At 39.9% G+C, this 12076-nt stretch overlaps 1 protein-coding gene across 1 annotated transcript in view; it reads left to right on the forward strand.

Moving 5' to 3' along the window:
• Positions 1–169: 169 nt before the first annotated feature.
• Positions 170–12076, forward strand: part of jcada (junctional cadherin 5 associated a) — a 38634-nt gene continuing 26727 nt past the window's right edge. The window contains exon 1 of the mRNA XM_041968895.1: positions 170–685. The gene's annotated coding sequence lies outside the window, so the exon portion shown is untranslated. The remainder of the gene's footprint in view (positions 686–12076) is intronic.

Consider the following 12076-nt stretch of genomic DNA (forward strand, 5'->3'; position numbering starts at 1 on the left):
CTCATTTTTAGATTTTCTTTTTTAAAATGAACACAACTATAAGGATGATGAAGAGTGTAGTAATGGTTCATCACTGTGTTTGCAGTTATATCTTTTAACTCGAACATTTTCTTTTTAAGGTTTCATTAAGCTGGTTAATTTAATTTGTGGAATTCTTGTCTCTGAATAGAATATTTTGCATTATAAACTGATTGTTCAGATTTTCTATTCGCTCAATAAAATGATATTGCGCACAAATAACTATAATAAAAAACAGAACGAAATAACCCTTGAATATATAATCCAGTAAACAATCATTTATTTACTTTTTGTGCTAAGTTTAAATTCTTACTAGTGAAACTTAGGCATTGCCTGCTACACATGTTATAAATCACAGCAAGTGATAACAATGAATCTCATTTTTGCTTATTTGTCCTTCTGATCATTTTAAATAATCAACTGTGATCAATGAATGCAAAACGTGCAGGGCTTTTTACAGATGGAAGTATAAATAAGATGAGGAGTGAAGTGACCTTATTGCTGAGCAGAATCCAGCTGCCTCTCGGGTACAGAAAGGGGATGTTACCACGGAGCTGTGATGTAAAAGGAGGGGCTGTTTCCTCGCAGATCCCAGCTCAGTCCGTCCGGAGCAACCGCCGGGATGAGCGCTGGGGACCAGGCTGCAACGCAACCTCTCGTTTCACAGGTAAAAGAGAAAAAGTGGCTCTAGGTCGAGCAACGCTTCACATTCAGGGGATGAGTTGAGCTTGTGTGCGTGCGCGTGTTTTTCTCTGTCACGACACATGAAGTGGAGCAGGAGGGAAAGCTGCTGCTGGGGGAGAGAGAGTCGCATCTGTTCTGCCCTCAACAATTCCAGCGGTTCCTTAACTTGCAGCCGAGCCGAGCCGAGCCAGCTGCGTCGGCGCTCGCGTGCCCCGGCTGTCCCTGAATGAGAGCTTCCAAATACCGTGACACTTTCCGGAGACAGCATTAGGCGATGCAGGGACGGTAGCGGTCTCAATGTTTAGTTAATTAATTTATTTGTTTGACGCGAAGCGGCGGCTGCTGCCACTATTTGCTGACGCGCTTCCATCAACTGAAGGTTAAAGATTGCTGATGGAGCTAGCCGGGCTAGCGCTAGCCTTCCAGGTTCTGCTGGGCAAAAGAGGCCAAACTCCTTCAAAAATTACGCAGTTTTAAAATGTATTCACTCACAGACAGGGATTTATTACAAGAGGCGGGATAATTAAAGGCAGAGATGAAGCACCGCGGCCAGGGCTTGGATTCGGGAGTCATGTCGTGTTACTTAAAACAAACAAACAAACAACAGTTATTAATATCTAGCTTTTCTTAACTTGTAGGGTCGCCCTGCCATAAGCTTTATCCTCATGTGGTTCAACCACACTGTTCCATGATGGGGCAGCGACTATACATATATATATATATATATATATATATATATATATATATATATATATATATCTCGAACTAATTCACCCTCAGTAAATGACCTTTTTTAACAGATGCCCTGCCTTTCTTTACAAAACATAAAGACCTTGTGATGGAATTTCATGATTTCCTCCCACATCTGTGAACTGCGCAGTTCGGGTGGGGGGCATCTTCTACGCTACGGCAGCAACATACCAGGGAACCCAGCCGGGTTTGCATCACGCCGAGCCCGTCAATCATTTCACACCGACATGATGACAACACTCCGGTTCGTCTACGTGCAGCTCTCGGTTCTGCTCGGATGCAATGGAGCGCCAAATGGCGATGGAAATGAGCTACAAACAGCCCTCAGCAAATGGTGTGCCAAGTTTAGGCTGCTTTGATGTTTGCATGTTGTCACTTTGTCACACCTGCAGCATGTTTGCATGACGGTGACTGTTGCTTGACCTCTCCTTCCCCCCAGCCTTCTGCAGGCTGCCTTTTAGGAATAAAGCTGACTGGATGGGAGAAAGCATCCTGTACTGCTCTTCACTCATAACCTAGATTATGTCAGTGTTTACATGTCTCTGTGGCTTTGATTTCAGATCCGTTTCCCACCTAAATTGTCACTGTCACTTAGGGACCTCTAGAGGTGGATAAGCAATATTTTCCTGTGCAGTTCAGCTCAATTTTGATGTTATTAGTATTACAGTGCTGCTCTTAAAAGTTAGGATCTGCCCCAAGATTGTACTTATATAAATTTTAGAGTTTATGAAAGAGCCCCATGCAAACATGCAAAGAGTGACCTTTTTCCTCTCACTAAGACCCTTCGTAGCTCAGGAAGCTTACATCAAAAGCTGTTAGTAAATGTCAACAAAGAGATATTTTAAGATTTTCAGAGAAAGATTTGCAGACAACGGGCTCTAACCTGCTTAAAAAGCAGATTAAGCCTAAAGCCGTTCTATATATCAGGACTTTTTTTTACATAAATGGATAAGAAAAGTCTGTGTGAGACAATGCATGTGTCTGAGACCAGGATGATGTGGGAACCCGAGGTTGTGGTAGATGCCCCGAGGAAGGAGGGTGTGGAACCTGGTGGGCTGGGGAGCATATTAAGAAGGGAAGCAGCTCATTAATTCCTTCCAGCAGCAAGAAGAAAGGGTTGGTCAGCAGAACTGGAGTCATGTTGGATCAGCTCTCAGGAGTGCTTCAAACAGCCACATAACTTTATATTTACTGATTGGTTTATTATCTGACTGGAACATCATTTCTCAGCTTAGCAGCACACCAAGAAAGTGAGTTTGTGTGTCATTCGGCAGCTGTAGGTAAAGCCTTTGAAAGTCATTTGACGTCCTGTGTGATGTCAGAGCAGAGGTGACGCAGGCAGGAGGAAGGATGCTGGTGGAAAAGCTACTGAGAGATGAAAGCTTTGTGTCTATATATTGTTAAATCCTGGATCTCCATATGTTTTGCAGAGGGTTTAAGCTGCCTGCATTATGATTTCTGTGTGTCTGTGTTATGCTAATGCCGTGATGGAATCCTGAGTTTTTATTTTCATGTTTTTGTGGAGCAGTTTGCCACATTCATCAGGATATCTGTCATGACAGTTATGACATTTTTTTATTTTACCCAGCCTTAACAGGCTGCACAGACACGTGTCAACAAAACTCCATCAGCTCCAACACTCTTGATTTGTTAAAGTTACTTTGATGAGGCATGTGCTGGAATCTGTTTGTAGGACATGTTTATGCTGGATTGTTACTACCTTCCCCTCTGTAGTGCTGAGCAGGAGGCATGCAGAGTCCACAGCTGATTAGCAGAAAGCCAAAGCATGCTAACCCTTTGATCATTGTGTTTCTGGCTGATAAACCATGCCACTGCCATCTCTAGCAAGCCCCAGACCTTGACAGACACTAATTATTATGAAGCCAGCTCGGCAGGCTGAAAAACAACACGGGCTTGGAGCATTTCAGTGCAGGTGAAGTCTACCATAGCATGTAGCCCTGCAGATTAGCATGCTCATTAAAATCTATATTTTTATCAGTCTCATGTGAAATGTTGATTATCCTCCCACATACCACTGTTAAATGTTCTCAGACCAACAAAAGGAGCTGAACTAAGCCAAACCTTTTTTTTTTTTTACAGAATGGAAATAAAGTCCAGTAGCATAATTACAACATCAGGATCTTTCTTTTTGAGTTGTGTATAAAAAGCTCTTGTTAGCAAGATGAGGGAGGGGTTGGTGTGAGAAATACTACCGGTGTTTGCATGGACCACTTTTGATCTGATCGAACTTCCAGTCAGAATAAAAATGCGTCATGTAAACACTTTACCTATTTCTCAGGAATCAAAGTAAAGCATCAAACGCAGACCAGACTGAGTTGAGATGCACTGCACCAGCCTTGGTTTGGGAGTTCTTGCTGTTTGTTCCCAACACATCAGCCGAGCAGAACTTTCTTGACATGGGCTTGTCATGGGAAGCATTGTGTGATTGGTCGGACATTTGAGGTGGGCGTGGTTAATGCGGAAAAGTGTGAAGCTGAAAGTTGTAACTTCTGCATTTCAGCTGATGTGTGGTAGGGGTGTGCGATACTGCACGATTTGGTATTGATCCGATACCAAGTAAATAAAGATAGTTGATACTGATACTTTTAATAGGGCCGTCAAAATGTACACGTTAATTAATCTGTGGAATACCTCTCATCTTAATGCATGAGCAACAAAGTTAATACTCATACAATGATAATCTGAATTTGGCATTATATCAATGAAAGGAGCTGATTTTGGGCATGTAGGTGCCTTGTCACAGTAGTGAATCGAATCCACTAAAAATCACTTTATCCTCCTTATTTTTGGAGATTCTGACAGTTTTCAAGCCTTATATCAAAGTATCTGTGTTATCACACTACTATTGATAAGCTCGATACCAACATTGGTATCGATATTATCAATATTTGGGTCAAGCCACCCATCACTAATGTGAGGTTGAACAGATAGTTTTAATGAACAGCTGATCTAGCTGGTGAAAAAGAATGAAAATGTATGCAACATGTGGCATTTAAAGACACGTACACAGCTGCGTGCACAACCTGCCACGGACGAAGTTTGTCTTTCAGACTGAAATAACCGGGTCAATTGTTCATTGGACGTATAAACACAGACACCCCCTGCATTAATCCCTGCCCCGTTGCAGACAACGCTTTTCGTGGAATATGAATCAACCGGACCAAAATATACTTTGTTCTTGTTCTCTCCGCCTCGAGATCAAGAACAAAGTTCTCGCTTCTCGTGGAGTATGTAAAAGTTTAAGGACTTTTGAGGCTCTCAATAGCAAAAGGCTCAAAACCAGTTTTCATGCGATTATTTGATAAAATCTTCTTAATTATTACTACAAATTAGGCATGTCAAAAGCATAACAATCACATTAAAACTTTCCATCATGTAAACACACAACTGATGGGATAATTTTATCCAGCAAACATGTCAGCTGGAACCTGATCAGATTGGATATGTGTCTGTGTAAACGTAACTGCTGCTGCCACTTTTAGAGATAGATTTTCTTAGTATGATTATTCAGAGAAATAATCATGATATGACAAATATTACAATTATTCTTCAATAATTAATTTCCCAACACTATAATTTTCTAAAATCAAATTAATCTTATTGGTCTTTCAGTTTTATTTATTTTATCTCTTGATGCCAACATAACATAATAATATGAAAACATAAATAAAGTAGCTAAAGCATCTCATTCCAAATAAACCTCCTCTACTGTGTAAAGAATAAATAAATCCTGCTTATTAACTCTGGATTTCTCCCAGAGAAAACGGTTGAAAAGACTACAGGATATCTATCTGGACTGGGGAGGCTTCTTTCTGGAAACTACATTATAAAAATGGTTTTAAAAAATTCTTTAGAAACCCAGAAAACATATCTAGCTAGCTTTGACTCCCAGCTGTCCTTTATTCCCACTGTTTAAGTATTATTTATGGGTTTGGCTTAGGGTTAGAGGTTCTGCTTAGAACCCTGTTTCTAAGCGTCCTGCTTCCCTGAAAATGAATTAAAACCTGAAAGGACGCAGTAAACTTACTATCGATGGACTGAATGTTTGACAGGCAGCAGTAGCTCAAGTGGTGAGGTGCAGAACAGCGTGACACAGGTGAGGCAGAGGAAGCAGGAGAGTCAGGAGGAGGTGCAGATGAGGCGAGTGGTTTGGAGACAATAAAAAAAAAAAAGCAGCCAGAAAGCAAACTGTCACTGACACATTTAACTTAATAGATGTACATGTTGGTGAATCATGATTTGATTGTGGGTCTCAACTTCACTGTATGTGTCAAACAGTATCTATTCTGCTAAAAAAACAAGACCACATATCAGAAATTAAATGCGCTTTCTTCTACAGACCATCAAACGCTGATGAAGAAAAGGCTGCCGAGACGTTCATGTTTTCAGCGGAACTTTCCATCAAAAGTTGGAGACTTTCCCGTTTCTTTGCATCAGCATAAAGTAACTTAAAGTGAACTCGTCATGTTGCCGTATGCCCAACCTAAATCCTGCAATTCTAAAAATGCAAATTACACAATGACCTTTCTCCTTTTCATCGACAACAATAAGTTCCCCCCGATCCCACTACCACATGCACCCCGATGCTTACAAAGAAACGTATGAAGAAATGTGCCATGAAAATAATCTTTAGTTTATTGGCTGCTGCTTTGTTAAAACCATGTCAGAATCATCAATTCCTCTACTATAGTGTAAGTTTTACACCAGGAAACTGCATTCTACTTCAGGTGAATTGAGCTTTCGAGGAGATGGATGCTGCTTTAGTTAAACCACTCAGCAATACACAACAGTTGTGTAGTTTATTTCTAAAGTTAATGTTGTCTTGTTTTTGGTAGTTGAAATCATCGTTTGCATCATTTGTCCATGTTTTGCTTGCAGTACAAAAACTATAAGTTTTATTTAGCCTTGCTGCGCCCCTCCTGTCATTACTCTGGGTAGGGATGGGATATTTGGAAATTTGCTGCTTTAGTGGACCTCGGTGAGTCATCCAATACACTGCAACTCACTGTAGAATAAATAAACATATATACATACATTGGAATTAATGCCTCAGTGATAAACAGGAAAGAAAAATGATACAGCTACACTTTTATAGAATATTTATAACATAGTATGAAAACATACTATGTTATAAATACTTTTTAAGTATATCTAAATAAAAGAAATAAACCAAAAATAAAATATAATTAGGAAATAAAAAATTGCATCACTGTATTGTACAATATTATATGTAAAAAACGTGCAACACTTTTTAAAAAATAATTCATGCATGGAAGGGTTAATTGCAACTTTTTTATGTCATGCTCTACAGGCTGGTGAGCCGTTCTCCACGATGACTTATTCCTTTGTTTGGAGGGAATAACTCTTCCTCTGCAGTACTTTCCCACTCGACCCGCCTTTTCTGCAGCTTGAATGGAACGAAAACAAAGCAACACATGGAACTTTGTTTTCCTTCCGTGCATGAGTTGCACTGATATGGCTCAGGAACAATCTTTTCTGGAAACTGATATTGAGGGATCTTTACAATTAATTTATCGTGGTGTTTAATACTGCAATTGAAATGAACCAGAGCCTCATTATAATCTAGTATACTGTGATTTGTTGGAATAAGACAGAATCACACCAGCCCCCTCATAACCCCACAGAGACAACCAACCTCCCACCCTTTGCTTCATCTCATCCTACCTTTGATTTCAGTGTCAGCAGGATCTGATTGTAATCGAGGAGCAATGCAGAGGGAGTATTGTTTGAGCTGCCATTTACAAATGCAAATCAACTGTTGTCATGGAATATATTTTTTATTTATTATTTTTGGATAAAACCTGCAAGCTCATTTACTGTTGCCTGTTGCTGCAAAGTCTGTGGGGGTATGCATGATAGAAGCATCTGCAGGGTTGCAAAGGTGATCAAAGGTGTAATGCATTCATTTTTCATTGCTTCGGTAGCTCATACTGTAATTGCAGTAACCTCCAGTGTCTGCTTAGATCAGTGGGATTTTCCTGATGGATGGCAAGTTTCCAGAGGACACATAACTCCTCAAATAAAATACCCACGTTTATTGTTGCTGAGTTACAATCTTACCAGAAGTGGAAAAAACATACAGGGTCTTTGTTGGTAAAATACGGCTTTTGATGGTTCGGGCTATTTATTTCTTTGCCAAAGAACATACCTCTCGCTTCTTTCCCAGGGACACACAGGATCCCAGAGAAGAGCCTCATTGGAAACATTTGCGACACCGTCAGCTCTCCTCTTTCCACACAATGACATACTTCCTCAGGAAGAGAGACAGCCCCTTCGTTGGACACTGTGATGTCACATAGATAAACAATCTGCAGAGCATCGCTGTTTGCTGAATGTGATGGCGTGTCATCCCTCAGAAACTCCTTTATGTGCACAGTTCTCACTGATGCAGCTCGGAAACTTGCCAAGTGTGTACGCACTTTGGTCAGTTATAGAACCAAGGAGACTGGGAGCAATGTGCTGGAAAGATGCACATGTGGATTTTACATGTGTGGATTATTTTTGGAAAAGGGCTTGTAGCGTTTTTGGTTCCAAGCTCTGGTGTTCAAGAATTCCTTTGTTATGGGTCCATTGTGCAGGAACCTGTTAAATCCAGATCTGTTTTTGTATAAAGTATAAAGATGTACTGTTTAAAGGGACATTGTGTAACATTTTCTGTTGTTTATTGGTCAAAATCAGTGTCTGCAGGTATAAATGTGTTATCATTGGTGTATTATGACCTCCACTAATGATCTGACACATTCTTGTAAGCAAAGACTTTTAGATTTGTTCATACTTATGACGAGTAATCAGGCAGAGCAGCGCCGTGACGGTCTGCCATCTTAAAACTACAGCCGCCGGGAAGGGACAAATAGCACCAGTGTGAAATCCCTGCGTCAGCGCACAGTGATTGAGATACGGGAGGAGAAGATAAACGAGAGCGGCATACTATTCCAGCAAGTTGGAAAATCTGTTAAATTGTTATTCAGAAAACGGCAACGTGACCAGACGAGTAAATCAATGGTGCTGCCTCAGTTAGCCTAAAGCTAACTTTTTTCATTCAGTTTTGTTACACAGTGTTGCTTGTTACCATGGTTACCATGGGCAGCATAAAAGTAGTTTCTGCTAAAATATATCCGCCTCTTAGGTACAGCAGTGTATATTCAGTCGCTTTCATAGTCACGGTAAACTTCGGCTTTCAGTCTTGGTAAAACTGGACTAAAAACCATTGGGAAGTGTTTATAAGCTGGTTTTACTGGTACAAAAAGCTGGTGTTGTGTTAAGGCCAGTTTCCCTGTTGATATCTGTTCCCTCTGTGAGAACCGTTCTTCCTTCTAAACACGAAGGAACCATATCTGACAGTTTGATGGGATGCAGTTTGCAATATTTATGAAATCCCAAACCTCTTCACCTGAGTGAACACTCCACTAACTATTGGATCACATGTGTTGTCGAGGCTTTTTGAATCACGGTTGCTACCGTAGTTGCAATATGTGTCTGAGAAAGTGAGGAGTTAAAATGCACTAAAGGTTAGAATGCAACGATTCCAAAGTTAGATGGAAGTAATTCAAACACAATGTCCATTTAAGTCAATCTATATGTGTATTTTACAAAAAATTCCTAAACAGTTTGGACAGTGTGTAAAATGTAAATAAAAACAAAAAGAAATAAAGTGCAAATCTTATCAACCACTTTTTTCACAATAGAACATAAACAGATGATAAAACTAAGACATTTTACCATCTGATGGAAAATATGAGCTGATAGTTAATCTGATGGCAGCAACACATCTGGAAAACATTGGAACAGAAGCAACAAAAGGCTGGAAAAGTGATTGACACATCAAAAACAACTGGAGGGGCATTTGGCAACTAACCTGGTTAATTGGAAACAGGTCAGTAACATGACTGGGTATAAAAGGAGCATTTCAGAGAAGCAGAGTCTCTCAAATGGAAAGATGGGTCTAAATATTGTGGAGCGATTTCAGAAAAATGTTCCTCAAAGGAAAATTTGAAAGACTTTGAAGAACCCACCATCAACAGTGTATAATATCATCAGAAGATTCAGAGAATCAGGAGGAACCTCTGTGTGCATAGAACAAGGCTGAAGGTGAAACTGGATGCTGGTGATCTTCTGCATTAAAAGCAGAGATGATTCTCTACTGGAAACCACTGCATGGACTCAGGAAAACTTCCAGTAACCACTGAAATCCACAAATGCAGGTTAAAGCTCCATCATGCAACGAAGAAGCCGGATGTGAACAGGATCCAGAAACAGCGCCGTCTTCTCTGGACCAAAGATCATTTAAAATGTTTGGAGGCAAAGTGAAAATCTGCTCTGTGGTCAGATGGATGAAAATGTTTTTTGGGGTGTACCTTTAATTTACTGTTAGGTCTTTTTACTTGGCTGTTTATATGTTCTAAAGCCCTTTTAACACTGATAAAGAAACAAACTAATGCATTAGGCTCTTGAGTCTAACAGGAAGACCTCTGCTTGGTATTGACTCTTTTATCAAATGACTGTGCAGCAGATGCTCAGCTTAAAGGGAACACTCCACCTGGGTATACATGCTAACGTTTATGAACAATGTTGCATTCAGGGGAACAGAAATGGACACAGCTCTTTCTCCTCACATGCTTCCCATCTATTTCCCACAGAGGTTCTGTAAGCAACAAGGCAAACTTCCAGGCAAAAAGAGACAAGATTGAACATTTTTCCTCTTAATTTTAATAAAGGAGAAATAAATTTTATTTCTACCTACCAGAGGAAAGGCCTTTTGGGAAGTGGAATTATATTAGAATGGTAAAATTTTTTTAAACAAACAAATATGCTACTCTTGATGAAAAAAAAGGCAAAATGATGCAGATCTGTCATCCAGAGGCCAAATTTAGGCCTTCATCTTGCAGTGTCTGCATCCAAGCTGACCCTCGGCCTCCCTTTTTTCTGTCTCATCTCAACCTGGTCATGAATAAAGAGCTGACACCAAACTGTCAACCTGAAAGCTTTCATACCCCCACAGCATGTTGCTGGCGTTACCACCTTTCTGCCCCATTATCCATTTTCTGTTCTGCGGAGAGAAAAAAAAGAAACCACTCTTATATCACACAGCCTTTACAGTGGTTGACTGGCGAAAACATGGTCTGTGCCTACCACCACAATTCCTGAATAAGTCAGGATGCTATATAATTGTTGGTGTTTAGTGCTGCATCTAACTATTCAGGAAACCTGTCTTCAGGGTGCAGTGATTTGCAGATTTCATGAACCAATATTTTATTTACCATAGAACATAGAAAACATATCAAATATGGCAAACTTTACCTTTAATTTTTACCACTTTGCAGCACCTTCTGTTCTGTTTAACTCTTTGATACATGGTGAGAATTACAGTGTATGCTTATTCAAAGATTGGTAGGGAGGCTATAATTGCACATTAGCTGCTTAAGTGGATATCAGTGAGTCGTCCCTTACGCTTCCACACACTGACCAATATAAAATATAAATATTCTCATTTGAAGTAAAATAATGCATGTGAAAAAAAATTGTTGGGAGTCATTTTAAAATAATTACTGCATGAGTCTGTAATCAGCTTGGAGGATGATGCCAGAAGATGTTTCATGATGTTTTTAGTTGTTGAAAGGTGTGGACTGCAGGCAGGCCAAACACCTGGGCTCTTGATGGTGATTCGGTACGCTGTTCAGAGTTCTCTTCCTTAAATATGCAAGCTGTCTGGATTGGAGCACACATTACTTTAAAGCCTTTAAATACCTTGCAGGGTTGGTGTTTTTCTAGAAGTGAAAGTTAGCAGTTTTACTGGGACTTAAGTATCCCCATACCATCAGAGATACATAACAAGCTGAATGGTCCCTCTCCTCTTTAGTGCAGAAGAAATAAAACGTTTTTTAACCACAGAAAAGTTTTCCACTTTGCATCAGTCCATTTTCTATGAGCTTTCGCCCAGAGAAGATGGTTCTGCGGATATGATGAAACATGGCTTTTTCCTTGCATGAAAAAGCTTTAGCCAGTGTTTGTGGAAACCACAGTAAACTGTCTTCAGACACGGTGTTTTGTGGAAGCATCCCTGAGCCCCCACAGTGACTTCCATGACAGAATCATGCATGTTTTTATTGCAGTGTCACCTAAGGGCCCAAGGATCATGGGCATCCTATACTGATCTCTGGCCATGTCCCACAAGCACAACAATAAATATAGATTCTTCTGTTTAATGTTTTTATTAATGTGTATACAAAATAAAGAGAAACAAGTGCTTACATATGTCAGGAGACATTAATGTCAGCTTCAAACATGATTGTATACACCGGTAAATTGGATTTGCATATTTAAGAACCAATAACAAAAATGAACAGAAACGAACAAACAGAAACAAAAAAAAAAAAAAGAAAAAGGGGAGGAGGGAGTTAGATTATTTTAAAACAATCCATAAAAGGCTGCCACCAACCAAAGAATTTGTTCACATTTCCGTTTTTGAATACCTAAATTTAAGATCTACTTAAATCTACTTTTAAGACGGACATAACCTTATTAATCCATTGTGTGCTGGAGGGAGCTGCTACAAATTTCCAGTTAAGAAGGAGGCGACGTTTTG

This window comes from Melanotaenia boesemani, chromosome 18 (genome assembly GCF_017639745.1).
Source record: "Melanotaenia boesemani isolate fMelBoe1 chromosome 18, fMelBoe1.pri, whole genome shotgun sequence".
NCBI classification, from domain to species: Eukaryota; Metazoa; Chordata; class Actinopteri; order Atheriniformes; family Melanotaeniidae; genus Melanotaenia; species Melanotaenia boesemani.